Source organism: Callospermophilus lateralis, chromosome 6 (genome assembly GCF_048772815.1).
Source record: "Callospermophilus lateralis isolate mCalLat2 chromosome 6, mCalLat2.hap1, whole genome shotgun sequence".
Lineage (NCBI taxonomy): Eukaryota > Metazoa > Chordata > Mammalia > Rodentia > Sciuridae > Callospermophilus > Callospermophilus lateralis.
This window is the reverse complement of record NC_135310.1, coordinates 35,533,121-35,550,620: the sequence shown is the minus strand read 5'-3', so window position 1 is coordinate 35,550,620 and position 17,500 is coordinate 35,533,121. Positions and strand designations below refer to the sequence as shown.

General features: G+C 35.9%; 1 pseudogene; it reads right to left on the bottom strand.

Annotated features, from left to right (window-relative positions):
• Positions 1-15,913: 15,913 nt before the first annotated feature.
• LOC143401822 (small ribosomal subunit protein eS25 pseudogene) lies at positions 15,914-16,350 on the bottom strand (annotated as a pseudogene).
• Positions 16,351-17,500: the final 1,150 nt, after the last annotated feature.

The window sequence follows — 17,500 nt, the reverse complement described above, 5'->3', positions numbered from 1 at the left end:
GTTCTTAAGTCCTTTGGATGTAGAACGAGGAGTCAAATGGTGGTTTCGTTCTGAGTTTTCCAAGGATTCTCCATACTGCTTTCCATATTGGCTGCACCAATTTACAGTCCCACCAGCAATGTATGAGTGTGCCTTTTTCCCCACATTCTCACCAACATTTATTGTTGTTTGTATTCTTAATAGCTGCCATTCTGACTGAAGTGAGACGAAATCTTAGAGTAGCTTTGATTTACATTTCTCTAATTGCTAGGAATGTTAAAAATTAAATTTTTACCACATGAATATCAGATAGGGCACTAATCTCTGGGATACATAAAGAACTAAAAAATATTAACACCAATAAAAAAAAATCAATAAATGGGTCAAGGAACTAACAGACACTTCTCAGAAGATATACAATCAATCAACAAATATATGAAAAAATGTTCAACATCTCTAGCAATTAGAGAAATGCAAATCAAAACTACTCTATGATTTTCTTTTTGATAGCCATTATAACAGTTATGAGGTGATATTGCATTGTGGTTTTAATTTGAATTTCCCTGATAATTGGGGACAATCAGCATATTTTTCTATGCCTGTTGCCCATTTGTTTATCTTCTTTGGAGAAATTCTATTCAGGCCATTCACCCATTTTTTAAATTGAATTTATTGGGTTTTTTTTTTTCTTTTTGCTATTGAGCTATTTGACTTCTGTATTTTAGTTCATAAACCTCTATCAGGTATATTATTGCAAATATTTTCTACAATTCTGTGAATTGCTTTTTCATTTTGTTTATTGTTCCCTTTGCTCTGAAGAAGGTTTACAGTTTAGCATACTTCTGCTTGTATTTTTATTAGTTTTTCTTGTCTGTGCTTTTGGTATCATACCCAAGAAATCATTGACAAAACATGTATCATGGAGCTTTCCCTCTAAGTTTTCATCTAGTAGTTTCATCTAGTAGTTTTAGTTTCAGGGATGACTTTTTAGTTTTTAATTTATTTTGAGTTTTGTGTATATTGCCAAATAAAGATCAATTTTCCAGGAATTGTGGTATGTACCTATAATCCCAGCAGCTCAGGAGGCTGAGGCAGAAGGATTGCAAGTTCAAAGCCAGCCTCAGCAATTTAGTGAGGCCCGAGGCAATGTAGTAAGATCCTGTGTCAAAATAAAAAAATAAAAAATAAAATTAAAAGGGCTGGGGATCTGGCTCAGTTAAGATCCCCTGGTTAAGCACCCTTGGATTCAATCCCCAATACAAAAAAAAAAAAAAAAAAGAACAAATAAGGATAAATTTTATTCTCTTGCATGGGGATATACAGTTTTCACAGTAGCAGTTGTGACAATCCTTTTGCCCATGTGATTCTTGGAATCAGTTGACTGTATATACAAACCTGGGTTTATTTCTGTGCTCTCAGTTCTGTTCCATTGGTCGGTCTGTCTGTCTTTTTGCCCATACCATTCTGTCTTGATTATTGTAGATTTAGGATACATGTTGAAATCAGGAAGTGTAATGCCTCCAGCTACTCTCTTCTTACTCAAAATTACTTTGAGTAAAAAAATTAGCTATTGAGGAATTTTTGTGGTTCTAAATGAATTTTGAGATTTTTTTTTTCCTATTCCCTTGAAAAATGTTATTGAGCTTTTGATAGATATTGCGCTAACTCAGGAGACTGCTTTGGGTAGTTATGGACACTTGAACAATATTAATTCTTCCAACTCACGCAAGTCTTCTACTTCTTTGGTTAAGTTTATTGTTATTTTATTAATTTTGTGGCTATTTTATCTGGTACTATTTTCTTGAATTCTATAAGTACCCAGTCATATTTAGATTACAAACAGATAATACCATTAGCAAAACAGATATTACCACTACAAAAAATGTACATCCTTTGACAGAGATAACAGCATTTTTCTATAGATTCCAAAGACATATATCTATTTCATTTTCACATTCTAAGCCAATCTTGAGCCTAGAAAAATTCAAGAATAAGCCTACCTGAATTTCTATGTTCTTTCCAACTTAAAATTTTAGGCTTCTCCTGAATAGAGCACATAATCAGAATCCTCTAGGCTTTTGTTGTTGTTGTTGTTGTTGCTACTGCTTTTAAGGTAATAAATATACCAGAAGTAAGAGAGTACTTGCATCCAATCAATTTTTCATCACCAGAAAGTTGCTTGAAGCAAGATTGATGAGTCAACTGCCAAAAGCTAAAGCAAAAAAAAAAAAAAAAACCCACTCTCCCTACTGGTGAAATAAGTTAGTCCTCAGCTGGGGGTAAATCCCTAACTCACAAAAGCTTCTCTGGGAGTCCTTAAAGGATTTAGTATCTCTCAGTGATACTATAAGCAAGACAGTAGAGAGAACAAGCAAGGATGTGCACATCTTTCGGCAAATGCTAATCAATTTTCAGTTGTGGTGTTCAAACCCTTTGTTTAGAACAATTCACAACACATTTTATTAGTATTTCATAAAAGAGACTCTGAAGTAATTGGAGTTAAATAACAAAGTCACTAATTATTTTGGACAATAAGCAGGGTTTTTTTCCCCCCCTCAGAAACTGGAGCTCTAGGAATATTCTTAAGATATTTAAATTGTCTAAAATAGAGCGGATAATAGGGAGTGCTGAAGATTAGAAAGAAAACTAGAGTCCGCACTAGTTGGGTCTTTTCAAAGATCATCTATACTAACCAAAAAGAAAGTGCCAATCAATAAAATAGTCATTATTCTGCCACTTTTAGACTATAGTCACATAAAAACAAATAAATTGACTCAAATATTTGGTCTTCATGACACCTCACATCTGCCTGTTTAAAAGTGCCAGGGTATGCCCAGCATCACAAAGCTAATTAATTGAAAGTGACTGGACATTTAAGTGTGCATTTCACTTTTTATCCAAATAATGAATGCTTCCATGCCTTAGGTTTATCTTATTCATTAGGTTGTCATGGCCACCTACCTGGGAATTAAAAAAAAAAAAAAAAAAAAAAAAAAAAAACATAAAAGAAAGTTCTTCACAAAATGGTGCTGTCATTACCTGCCTGAGACCACTGCCCAGCCTTGCTCCATCTGTACCTCAGGCATTGTACAGCATTGTTGAGGACAGACCGAAGCTGGGACTTAGCTTACCAACAAAGGAAGCACCTCTTGATTTGAGCCACCAAATCATAAATCTAGTTACATAAAAATGTCATCTTCAGTGATGCTCATCCAAAATAAGCCTAGACCTATAAAATTCTTGTTACAACAATTTCAATTTCCAGAGAAAAATAATTCAGAAGGCAAGCAATATTCCTCCTACAGATTCAAAATAATTTTGAGAATTTTATCACCCTACAATTATAAGATAAAACAAACAAACAAATGAAAAAAAACATTTTTCAAATTCTTAAGGCAGTGAGACACTAATTGTTCACTTTCGGAAAACTAGAAGTCCTTTTTAAAATAGCAGTGCATCAATTCTGAACTTGAAACAGCTCTTGGCACCCCGGGTGATTCATTATTCTTAACCTCTGTCACAGCACTTGCCCACTGGGCCTCAGATTAAATCTCAGAACTCAGGCAGCAGCACTAACTTCTGAGGAGAAAATGTCACTAGAATGCTGTTTCATATCAGTGACAGTGGCTTCTTCAGAAAATCAAGCTTCATTCCATGTCAGCAAGCACAGTGACCATTGACCCACCTCTGAGTTAGTTCAGCTAGCTCCCTAACAAGCAGAGAGCTTCATTCCAAAATCAAGTGCAACTGCAAAACAAGCTGAGAAACAGGACTCAGGCAGAGCACATTATAACCACCCTCACGGTTATTATACTTCAAAGCTATCATGCTTCTGAAGATCCAGAAAATATGGACATAATTTATCTACATGCCAATGGTGATTACTACTTACTCAGTCATTCATTGTGAAGGGTTTTCCCCTCCTTTGTACATTCAATTTTTTTTTTAAATCTCCTCACAATAGGTTTGTGTTACTTGAGTATTCGGGGAAAAAAATGTAATCCCTATTTTCAATCTGCAAATATATTCTCGCTTTAAATTTTAAAAACACATATTGCACCTGTGACATTTGCACAGCAGTGGCAGAAAATAGATATGTTTTGAACAACTATAGATAGTTGAATTTAAAAAGAATTTGAAGAATATATGCTTATTATACATGATGAACTATTCATTATAGAAGGTGACTACAGGCCTGGGAAAACATAGAAAAGCATGAGAATAAAGCCTGGAAAAGTCAGTGGTCCATTATTGTACTCATTTGTATATCCAGACTGTGGGCCATCCTGTGAGTGATGACATCATGGAAAGATTTGTGAGGCAGATGGAAAAATAAAAAGCACAGAAGCCATTTCCTTTGTAACTCCCTGGCTACTTGTGATTTAAGATCCCATCAAGACTTCATGGGAGGGAAGAGAGAAAGTTAAGAAAAACAATAAAGTTTTCTGTTTTGTTTTTTTTTTCCTGTAACCTCCCTTTTTGGAGGGAGTAATTAAAAGCCATATGTACACCCTCCAGTTGGTCAATGAAGTATGCGACTTCTATGTGTGATTTTGCTTTGAACATGACAGATTTGATTTTATAATAAGCTCCCTCAAAACTGTTTAAAAAGGCCAAATGTGTATACATCTTAATTAACCTTACTTGGACAAATGGCAAAAAAAAAAAAAAAGAAAGAAAGAAAAGAAAATACTAATGGGAAAATATTTTCACAAGAGACTAGAAATTACACTGCTTTAAGTTAGCAAGACTCATAGGAAGGGGTTTAGATGAAAGGCAAACGTTTCCTAAAAACCTGTTTCATACTTGAGACTCCTTAGATTTCTTAGCTCAGGACCCAGTCCCTTGTGTGTCTGCACCCATCATGTGCAGGTCCCCACACACTCCAGCAACCGTGAACGATTATCCTCACACTGATATTTTGCCTCTTGTACACACGCAGACAGCAAAGGATTCATAGATGAATAAAATAATTTGTTAACAGAAGGCAGAATGTAACCATGCCTGGGAGGGAAAGCAGCTCACTCAGGGACCATAAGGGTGGGAAGGATCAATTTTGACAGATCAGGCAAAGCTCTGAGGAAAGTGTGAAGTTCTAATCCAGTTCTGGTGGATGGTTCCCAGGATGCCAGGATGGCAACGTTCAACTGCAATGCCTTATTTCAGTCTCTGATTAGGTGTAATCCTAATTTTGTTCAAACTGTTATACTCAATTACCTACAAGGTGGGACTTCAGTCAATCTCAATGAAAACAGTCCTAATTAATGGTTTAAAGAACACCTTTCTGGCCAGCATTGTGGCACATCCCAGCAATTTGAGAGGCAGAACGAAAAGGATCACAAGGTCAAGGCCAGCCTGGGCAACTTAGCAAGGCCCCAAGCAACTTAATGAGACCCCGTCTCAAAAAAGAAAAAAGGGCTGGGGATATAGCTCAGTGGTAAAGTGCCCTGAATTCAATCCCCAGTATGAGTCAGGGAGGAGGAGAGAACAACTTTCTGTCATCTTTTTAAGATATCTGAATCAAAGGAAAACTTCCCATCATGTGGAAATATCCCTAGTCACCGAGCCTACCTGAGACTCACATCTATATTCAGGTTCAAAGCAAGGAGAATTGGAGGGCATCTTAAACAAAATAGGCTTTCTAGTAATACAAAATGCCAATTTTGTAATACTTGTGCTTTTTGACAAACCATAATAGCCAACAACTTCTCTGCAGATATATTATAAATTTGTACTTGGTAGCCTCAGTTTAATTTTTCTTATTTATTGTCTTCAGTTATACATGACAGTAGAATCTATTTTGACATATTGATAAAAACATGGAATAAATCTTATTCAAATTAGGATCCCAGTCTTGTGGATATAAATGATGTTGAGATTCACTGTAGTGTGTTCCTACATGTACACAGTAAAGTTGTGTCAGATTTATTCCACAGTCTTTCCTAGCAGCCTTGGTTTTAAAGCCTCTTTTACTCAAGTAATATTCTCAGTGAAACAGTGTTTTGTTCATAAAGACTTTTGTTTGTGTGCAAACACAAAAACAAACACTCTTGTCTACGAGACTGAGATATTAAGAAACAGGTGCATGATCTTTCTTGGAACCCCCAAATGCTGAATATATTGAACAAATTAAAAAATGCCAAGAAAGGAAGGGAGAAAAGAGAAAGGAAAGAAGGAAAAAATGGAAGGAAGGAAGGAAAAGAGAAAGGGGAGAGGGGGAAAAAAGAAGAAAGAAAGGAAGGATGGCAGGCAGGCAGACAAAAAAGCAAACAAGGAAACTAATATGAAATTATAAACAAGTTTAATGCAGGTTCGCTGAAGCCTGAATGCATGTTTTCTAGTCAGACATTTTGTTCCCCCAAATACCTCAGTTACTTGTGCAAACTTATAAATAATTGAATTACCTTAATAAACCAATGTATTTTGTTAAATTGTACTTGATTTATAAATATGCAATGTCTATTTATTAATATTGCAATTTTAATTTATTCCTCTGAGACTAATATACTCACTCCAAAAAAAATCTTGTTGTTCAAGAGTACATTTTTTACAGGCTGGGATTGTGGCTCAGCGGTAGAGTGCTCGCCTAGCACGGGCGCGACCTGGGTTCGATTCTTAGCACCACATAAAAATAAAGGCATTGTGTTGTGTCCATCTACAAAATTCTCTCTCTCTCTCTTTAAGAAAAAAAAGAGTACAGTTTTTTTTAAAAAAATGTTTTAAAATATATTGTTGTTTTAAATAACATTACAAATTAGAATTCTGAAGAACATTGGGTCCCAGATTCCTTAGTACTGTAATTACTAGTTTAACATATAATTTCATCATGTCTTCTTGGTATAGATAATTAAGGTTTCTATGCTAACATACAGTAACATTCCCTTATCTCCAGAGTGCAATTATGTTCTAAATGATAGTAATAAATCCTTAATATAACCAAACAAAAGCTTGCTTTGAATAGCTTAATATGTTAAAAATCACGAAATTGCATCTTTTAATACTGCTTTGGTTAAATTATAAGTGTACTTCTTGCTTTTTATAAACAGCATTAAGTACACAGTGACCACATTGTTGTTCATTCTAATTAAGTGTTTGTCTGATGCAAGTGTTCTTTCTGATGTAGCAGTTTTATTCCTCCTATTCAGCATAGCACTTACACCTGATCTCTTTGTCTGATGTTATAAGACATATATTGTTCCACAGAGATTAAATAAGCAAAGAAGAGTTCATCTAAAAGAGCTGGTGTGAAACCTTATCATATGAACAATCCACATGCCTAAATAAGACAATTTGCATAGTAGGCACAGGGCTTATTTGTCCACATTTCCCTTCTGTATTCATTATCAGAGGTACCTGATAGGCAGGCATGCCTGGCTTCCAGGCATGCCTGTTTTCGTTGTTGTTGCTTTTGGGGGGTGGGGGGGATTGAACTCAGGGTCATGAGATCACTGAACCACATCCCCAGCCCTATTTTGTATTTTATTTAGAGACAGGCCTCACTGAGTTGCTAGTGCCTTGCTTTTGCTGAGATTGGCTTTGAACTCTCCACCTTCCTGCCTCTGGCTCCCTAGCTGCTGGGATTGTTTTTAACACCAAAGTAACTTTTATATCACTTTTGAAAGCCTGAAAATAAAATGACTATTAAAACAGAACTCATAAAATGACCATTATCTATAAATACAACAAAGAAAAAAAAAAAGAAAAAATGGAATGTGCATGCACTAGAGGTAACAGGATGAGTGTGGTTTTGTTTGCTTTGTGGCATGGACTAGCGATTCCTCCTTCCTAGAGCCCTATAAATCTCTTCTGGGAGGGGCCTCACGGGTTCCATTTTGGTTGATCTCCTGCTCTGTCACTGATCTGCTTCTGTCTTCCAGGCACAGGAGCTGGTATTCATGTTGTACCAGTCACTGTGGAGTTATCACTGACCACAATGAATTGGGAAGCTGTCTCAGTCTACTGGAGTTGCTCAAGTCGTGGTTTTGGTCACGCAGAGCCACCCGGTGTGTGTAGGTGTTTGCTGAGCAGTGTCTGTGCTGGTGCTCCAGGCAGTGCTCCAGTCCTGCAACTTTCACTGGTTGTGAAATATTTATAAATATTGTAAGCATTTCCATCTTTAGGGAGAAGAAATGCAAAGACTCCCCTTATGACTGAGCATCCTTACCCTCAACCATTCTACGCTCCCTGCCCCTGTCCATGTGGTTGCGACTGTCAGGGCTGACATTTTGTTTCTTGAGCTAGATGCCTGTTATAAAGGTGTATTCTGTTTGCGAAAATCATTAAGCTGAATACTCAAGATTGTTGAATGTTTTAAAGCATATTTTTAATAAAAAGCTAAAAAAAAAAAATCTTGTGCCCTGACAGGATTTTTCTGGATACCAGCTTCATACATATAAAGCAGAGAACTATAGTTTCTAGGACATTCACACATTACTTTCCCTAGATATTTACAGACATAAGTGAGACACATTTTCAGCTTTAAAAATATAGAGGTTATTTCCCTCAAATATGCCATAAATTATCTTATTCAGAGTACATGAGTAACATTAATAACATATTTGTATAAGACATTGAAAAATACAAAACCTCAGGGTTCCCTGCTGTCAATCAATTCCATGCTCCTCGGATGACTTGTATTCATTTTAGCTAGTCTCAGAAATGGAAAGGGACCTCAGAGTGTTATATAACAGCTTGACTAATGGCCACCATGCACAATGAAGTAAATGTCCTGTTGCCTAGTGACTATTATTCAAGGCAATCAGAGTAAACAGCAAATACCATAGAAATTTTTGAACAGCTGCTTGTTGACCCAGATACAATATTTGTATGGTTTATGAGTTTGTCAGATATAATAGGGCCCTATCATATTCTACAGAACAGAAATAGTTCCTTAATTATTCATCACTATTCCTAGAAACAATTTTTTTATTCTTAATTAGAAAAACCTTTGAAAAGGAGTAATAGGCTCCCAATGGGAAAGTAGAAAGTCCCTCAAGTTTTGTTTTTAACTCACATATAATGAAAATCTTTTCTGCACAGGTGCATCTGAACTACTACTAACTACTGGATTTTGTCATATTCTTTTACATTTCCTACATATGATATTTATTTAATTGTTGGAACTATCATAAGTCAGGGTACAAGAAAATTCACTTGAGTCTCTGCAGGTGATTAGACTGGGACACAGTAGCCTAGAAAGTTCCCCCTCCATACTCCCCAAGGCTCAGCCAGGGTTTACTGCCCTGGGAGAGCTGCCATGACAATACTGGCCATGGTTCCTCATGCCCTTCACCATGGCACCTTGTTGTTGGTTGTTGAATTAATGCACAGTTCTGTTATCATTGTTAACACATCGGGTTTCAAGAATTGGTTTATATCCCATTGCCACAATGATTACAAGTTACTTGTCAGAGGGACATGGCCCATTCATCTTTGAAGGAGCCTGATTAGAATAAGTAAGTGCTAAGTAGATTTGGAAGAAATAAAATAATGCCTTCCTTTCTGCTTTAACACAATCCAATAGCTTTACTTAATGTTTCTTGAAAACTGTTATGGATTAAATATGTTATTTTAAATTATTTAATTTATTTAAATTATTTATTTAAATTATGTTGCAGCCCTAACCCTCAATGTGATGGTATTGGAGGTGGTACCTTGAGAGGTGATTAACTTTAGATGAGCTCATGGGGATGAAGGTCATGTGATGAGATTATTGTGCTTATAAGAAGAGGAAAGGACCTCTCTCCACCATGTGATGATACAGTGAGAAGGCAACCATCTGCCAGTCAAGTAGAGAACCCTCACCAAAAAGCAACCATGCTGCTACCCTGGTCTTGGTCTTCTAGTCTCCAGAACTGTGGGAAACATACCAGAACTTAATGTTTAAGCCACCCAGGCTGTGGTATTGCTATGGCAGCCCAGGCTAAGACAAAATTCAGATGCTTATCTAAAACTTTGATATTGTGTTCTTTTAAAGAAATGGGGAAAAGATGAATAATTCAACAAATTGTATATGACAATTGGCTAGGAATTGAAGGAAAAACATAAATCCTGTACTCCTTGTGCTACATAAATTCTGGATGAGACAAGTATTTAAATGTTAGAAGGAAGGAAGTAAAGACGGAGGGAGGGAGAGAGGTGGGAGAGTCGGACACTGGAGACCGAAGGTTAATAGCGATCAAAGTGTTTATACTTCTGGAATGTGAGAGAAAGACTTTTCAGGTCTGATACAAACTCCAGAAACCATAAAGGAAGATTTGCTCATATAAAATTTTTTTTAAAAATGAATTCCAAGAATAGCCATATACAAAGTCTCTTAAAAATAACAATTTAACAAGAAAATGGCAATAATTATGATGAAGGCCTAATTTCTAAAATTAAAGGAGTCTCACAAATCAATTAGAAAAAGGGCTGGGAATGTAGCTCAGAGGGTAGAGCAACGTGGATTTGATTCCTGGTACCACCACCACCACCAGCAGCCCCAGAAAAAAGAGAAAAGAAAATGACCAAAAATAAAATAGAACAATTAACAAAGGGTATAAAAATGTATTTTACATGGAAAAAAATACATTTGGTCAATAAATACATGGAAAGATGTTTAATGTCACTGAAAACTAAAAATGCAAATTAAAATCATAATATACTATATTCATCTATCAGTTGACAAAGATTGTTAGGGCTTCCTTATTTGTTAGGAAATGGGAAAGCATCCCTTCCATTAAATTTTCAGAGTACAAATTAAGGGTAGGAGCCATCTGTCAATATCTTTCAAACTTTAAATGTACTTTGACACTGCAATTCCAGTTCTAGGAATTTTTATTTAATTTATTCACACACATAAATGCATGCATATTAATAGAAAACAGGCTGCCAAATCAAATTATACAAGTATACAAATGTGTTTGTTCTAATACAAATGGAAATTTACTACAGTTTCCTCTGACTAAGGGCATTTGAGAAAATGGTGTGAAATTTTACATTTTTGTAAATTTTGCTACCATTTAGCTTTTTTAGAAATGCATGAATTTCTACTACTTTTGTAATTTCAAAAAAAAAAAATGATCCAAAGTCTAGGAAAATGTTGCCAGTTTACTAATCTGTAGAAATTAACATGATGCAATCTATGTCATCTAAAAGCAAAACATTAAAAAAAAATGATCCAAAATAAAAGAATTTCAGCAAAAACAAAGAGCTTTAAATTAAAGTATTGCTGCAGCAACAAATAACATGTGTCAGGCAGTTGACAAGCCCCATCTATAATGGAGACACAGAAGCCTGGAAGCCTGGGTCATACCGCCACTCAACCACCTATCAATAACAGAAAGGCTGATGGTTAGGGGGAGCAGATGACAGAGTGGGCACATCAATAGAGTAGGAACGAGAAGCATTTCCTAAAGGCTGAGGCAGGGAGAAGAAAGATTTCAAAAAGAAAAAAAAAAAAAAAAGCATCATTTCTGACCAGCTTAAATGAGATCAAGAACAGTCTATGACCTTCAGTAAAGACTTTTTTTAGAAATAGATTCTATGCCCCAGAAAATCATCACAGCAAACCTTCTGTGTTTCTTTATTTTAAATTTAGCCTCCATAAATAAGCAACAGATGTATTTACACTTGTATTGTCTGCAAGTAGATGATGATGGAGTTGGGATGCTGAATAGAACAAATATCCCAAATGGAATTTTTCAGGCCAGCGGTGGTGGAACTGTAGCATTTCCTAAGCCTACACATATTGTATCTTCACCTTGGGCCATTTTCCCACAAGGAAAGGTTGTTTATTTCAGGGAGAAGAAAATGTATTTTATTTGAAACCATAATGTGTCCCATGGGAAAAAAGAGTTGTACGTCAGGCGTAGGTTGATCTCCACTTATCTCAAATGAAAGCACCCCCTAAATATCGATTTTCTGAAAAAAAATAACAAAATAAAAATTTTTCTCCATGTGGCCCCTTTCCTGAGAGATGAGAAATGTGAAAAATTACAGCTGTCTTGTCTTTTGGACAACTAGAAATTGCTGATACTGATTGAAGTGAACCATACTCAAGGTCAGAATGAGTCCTTCTTGGTTGGAGGTGAACATAATCAAATGTATGGTGATTCTTAAAGTTACCTGACATTTTGATTCTTACTCCTTTTTTCTCTTTCTTCCTTTCAGGCCTCTCCATATCTACCTGCTGGTCCTTTTCTCTGTATATTACATCATACACATTAAAGATACATTTGCATATATAATAATAGTAAAAATATCTGTTGGGATTTTATTACAGTTTTTCACTATCAATGGTAAGTTATCTAGCAATTAATGTCTTTCTAATAATAGTTAAAGTGATTCAACTTCTAGGTAGGAATATCATATAAATCAGCTAGTGGATTTTAGTATCTATAGAGGGACTCAGACCTAAAGCAGCACTGATTTCCGTGGCCATGTAATTCAGTAACGCTTAATTCTCAGCTGCCCCTCACTGAGCAACAAGCAGCAATATTTCCAAAATGTGAAAGAAAGGGCCTTGACATGCTTTGGATACATGTGATATGGCAATGACTATTCCTGACTTCATTGCTTCCTTGTTACATATGGCACAGAGTTGAAAATCAAAAATTTTAAATGCTCACTATCAAACATCATTCAAATATGAGGTACAGTAACATTGTTGAGTCACATCCAGTGATGCTCTATCTTATCTCAGCAGATTTTTAAATTATTTTCTCAATTGTGCATGATGGCACACCCTTGTAGTTCCAGCTACTTAGGAGGCTGAGAAGGAGGATAGCTTGAGTGCAAGAGTTAGAGACCATCCTGGGCCACACAACAAGACCCTGAATTTAAAATAAAATAGGAAGAAAATCTTTGCCAACTACGTTTCTGACAGAGTACTAATATCTACTATATAAAAAGATCTCAAGAAACTTAACACCAAAGAAACAACAACCCAATTAATAAATGGTTAAATGAACTAAACAGACTTTTCTCAAAAAAAGAAATGCAAATGGCCAACAAACATATGAAAAGAGGTTCAAGATCTTTAGCAATCAGTGAAATGCAAATAAAAACCACACTAAAATTTCATCTTACTCCAGTTAGAATGGCAATCATCAAGAAAATAAATAATTTAAAAATGTCGAAGAGGATGTGGGGAGAAAAGAAATCAGTATTCCTCAAAAGACTAGGAATGGAGCCACCATATGACCCAGTTATACTACTCCTTGATATTTATCCAAAATACCTGAAATCCACATATTAAATGATACCTACATTCCCGTGTTTATGGCCAAGTTATGTAACCAGCCTAGGTACCTGTCAGATGAAGGGATATAGAAAATGTAGTACAAATCCTCAATGGAGTTCTATTCAACTATTAAGAAAAATAAAATTATGTCATTTATGAGTAAACTAATGGAACAGGAGAATATCGTGCCAAATGAAATAAGCCCAAACTCAGAAAGTCAAGGGTCAAATGCTTTCTTGCATATGCAGAAGCTAGAGAGAAATAGGAATAAAAGGGGATCTCGAACAGTACAATAAAGAAACAGGATCAAGTGTGAAGGAGAAAGAGAGAGAAAGGTGAGGAACAAGTTTTGCTATGGGCATATGTGACTATATCACAATGAATCCCACTTTTCTGTGTAAGTTATAATGCACCAAATAAAAATAAAAGGAAGGAAAAATAGTATAAAATAAAAGAAAATTTAAAAATCTACTAACCTAAGAAAGCTGTTGATTTGCCTTCTTTCATTTTACTACAAACCTCCTTTGCTTCATGTTTAAACTCATTTTCTTCTCACTGTTCCTTTATTCATTATTGGTAAGGACTTCCATACTGGCTTTTCTATTGAGACAAGTGCTCTAAAATTACAAAATAACTTATTTCAAGGATGTGATTAACTCCAGAGATTTAACTGTAAAACTGTGGTGGGCTGCTCACCCCAGGCCTGTTGAGGATTAGAGATTTTAGGTAATCAGAGAATATGTCCTTCTGCTTTCTATTTGCCATTCAATGCCTTGAAACTACTGCTCTTGTGGCTGGTCACCTGAAATTTATTTAGGAGCAGGCAGAATTTAAAAAGTTAATAAACAACCGTTATTTGTTGTTAAATAATAAAGTTATTCCTTCAATCAAAATAATGATGTATGTAACTAAATAGGTGCAAGTAAATATGCATGTATTTATAGCAAAAATTTGGAAGGACATACATTTTTAAAAACTGGTATCTTTGGTGAGTTCTTTTGAGCTAGTTTCTAGTTTTATGCAGACTAGTTTTACTTGTGTGGTAATAACAACAACAACAAAAAAAAACCAATTTAACTTCTGAAGATCTTTTAAAACATCTTTGTGTTGATTGTAGATGCTTTTTAATTTTTATATCTGATAGATTCAATCACTGAGTGGTGACATCACATTTTACAAAACATAATACTGAACTTTATGGAAAGAAACTTTTAATTTTAATTTTTCTCCAATTATTTTTTAATAAGAATTTGATAATATGTGTGGATATAGGAAGATATGTGAAGTTGGGCAGCTATGGACTACTTAAAGATGGAAGTAATGGAAGTTAAAAGATAAGTCATTAGGAAAAATACAAAGGACTTTACAATTTTGCAATTATTTAAGTTGTAATGGTAGAAGGGGCTAAGCAAATCATCATGTGCAAATGGCACAAACAAAACCAGAAGTTCTTCCTTTAAAAGGAAAGAAGAAACAACTTTGGAAATAGAGTAAAGTTGAAATAATAAGTTATAAATATACTACAATTTTTTCTCTTGATTACATTAGTTGGGTTATTGATCTTACATAGGATATTAGTCAGGATTCACCTAGAGCCAATAGGAGAGATAATATATGTCTCCTGTTGGAGATATAGATGATTCTAAAAAGGTTATTTATTTGCTTAGTTTACACAGTGAGAAGCTAGATAGTCCTACAATGGCCATCTGCAGGCTGGAGAGTGGGAGGAACCAGTAGCTGCTCTGTCCCAGAAGCTGGGAACCACAGGGATCAATGATGCCTCCCCAGTCCGGGACCTGGAAATTCCGTGGAGAGTCACTGGGCACAGTCCATTTTGGATGAGTAAAGAAGCTGGAGCCTGAAGTCATCAGATGATCACAACAGCAATCAAGAACCCTCTCAAGATGAATGTAGCTTGTGTCTGCTGCTGCTTCCTTGTTCTTCCAACCTATTGGACTGTGCTGTCCACACTTAGCATGGGTCTCCACCTCAGTTCCCTGTCCCACATGCCAACCATTCCTAGAAATACCCTCATGGAGACACCAAAAGACTCAATCTTGAGCATCTCTTAACCCAATCAAGTAGATAATTCAGATTAATCATCACACCTAGGAAAAGAGAGTTCAATAAATTTGTGAATCTTAATTACCATCCGCTGAAATTAAGGTCCCTTCCATAGGAAGACAAGCACACCTCTGTGCTATAGGCTCCCTGAATTAGACTAGTAATCTTGTAAACGGCATGACACGGGTGAGCAAGAGGAGAAAGAGAAGCCGGCCTGTAACTGCAGTGAGTCTCCAAGTGCAGAGCAAACGAGATGAAGAAACCAGCTGTGTGAAGTCACTTCTAAATTAGTGATAACCTTTTCCACAGAAGTTACCACTAATAACTGCTTCCACTGAAAATTGGGATTTATTAAGAACCCAGCACCTCATGCATTTTGCTCTGGATGGACTATGTTTCCAAGAAACACATTGACAAAATCAATTTGGCACCCCCAAAATTGCATCTCTCCATAACTTGCTTGGTATGATGATAGTTAAAGGAATAAACAGAAAACACCAGAGCACGTCCCAGTAGCTGAAACATGGTGAAAAATGAAATCAGAACTTTGTTCTATAGGCTTGGTTTTTCTCAGATAACTTTGCATTGTGAAATAAAATCCCTACAGCAAAAGATGCACAACAAAGGTACGCCCAGTACTTTGAATTATCACAAAGCAAACACCTGGATAATGTATTTTTTACTTAATAAAGTTATAGTTTTCCAAATGTAATTGGTAAGACCTATTGATGAATCTTCACCAGCAGCTGGGGCATCTCCACTCTTCGTGTTTCTGGGGTAAATAATTTGAGCTCTGTGCTTTGAAACCAGTTTGATGAATCCTTTACTGAGGAGTTCCTGAAGGACTATCTTGGCTAGGGAGTTTTGAATCTCAGTCTCTCAGAAACCAGGGGTTATAAACTTATAGTGGGGAACTTCCCTACAGCTTGTCATAAGTTAACGTTGTCAAACAAGCTAGATTGTTAAACTCGTCTGAACTTTGCCTTTGGACCACTTCTTTTTGGCCTTGTCCCTAGATTTCTTAACTGGATCTTTATCTTTTGTGGTCAACTTTGCAGCCTCTACTTGTCATCCTTGGGTTGCATCACGAAATTCAGAGAGCAGGTGTTGCCACCACAGCCTGAGATTTCAGGAAAAAAAATAATAATCTTTCAAAGCAATAGAATAGCATCTGACATTCATACACCCATGGATGATTCCTCCCAATTACTGCCTTTCTTTTCCTCCCACTCAAAGATAACTACTATCTTGACATTTAAGTTAATCACTTGCTACCTTTCAAAAATATGATTTTAATATATGTAAACACCGTAGTTTTGCCCAATTCTGAATTTGAGATAAATATAGTTGAAGTCATGTAGTATGATTCCTTGTGTGTCTGGTTGCTTTGGTTCCATGTTCTGTTTATAATACCCATGTAATTGCATGTAGCTGTAGATAGTCTTTTCGGTTTTATAGTTTCATAGGGTTTTGTTATGTTTATACTACAACTTTATTTCTCCATTCAACTATGGGTGAACTTTACAAGTCACATTATTAGGAACATTGTTGTAGGTATGCCTTGCTATACAGAAGGACTCATTTCTAGAAGTAGAATTGTTGGTCACAGGGACACACATCTGCAGTCATAATTAATCATGCCAAACCGACTTCCCTTTGAAGTGTTTGTTCAGTTTCTATCCCTGGGAGCAATGCACGGGAGTCCCCATGGCTCACATTCTCACTCAGATTTGTTGCTATAGGATCTGCAGTTGTTTATTCTGGTTAACAGTCATTTATTGTTTGTATGTGTTGCCAGGAATTTTATCCACTGTGCGGCTTGCTTTTTCACTCACTTAGTAATGTCTTTTGAAGAATGAAAGACCTCAATTTTATTGTAGCAAAGTTTATCATTTATTTTCTTTGGTGGTTAGTATTTTTTGTGACCTGTTCAAATAATCCATTCCTACTCTTATATAGTAAAAACGCTGAAACATATTATCTCCTAGAAGATTTATTATTTTGCTTTTCATATTTAGATCTACAATATACATATTTTTGTGTGTATAATTTGAAAGAAGATCAAGTTTCTGGTTTCTTCTGTGTCAATATAAGTTTATCCCAGCACCATTTATTGCAAAGATTATTCATTCTCAGGGCCAACTGCCTTGGGTTCCTTGGGCTGCTGGGACAAACACTACAAACTGGATGACCTAAAACAACACAAACGAATTTCCTCATGGTTCTGGATGTTGG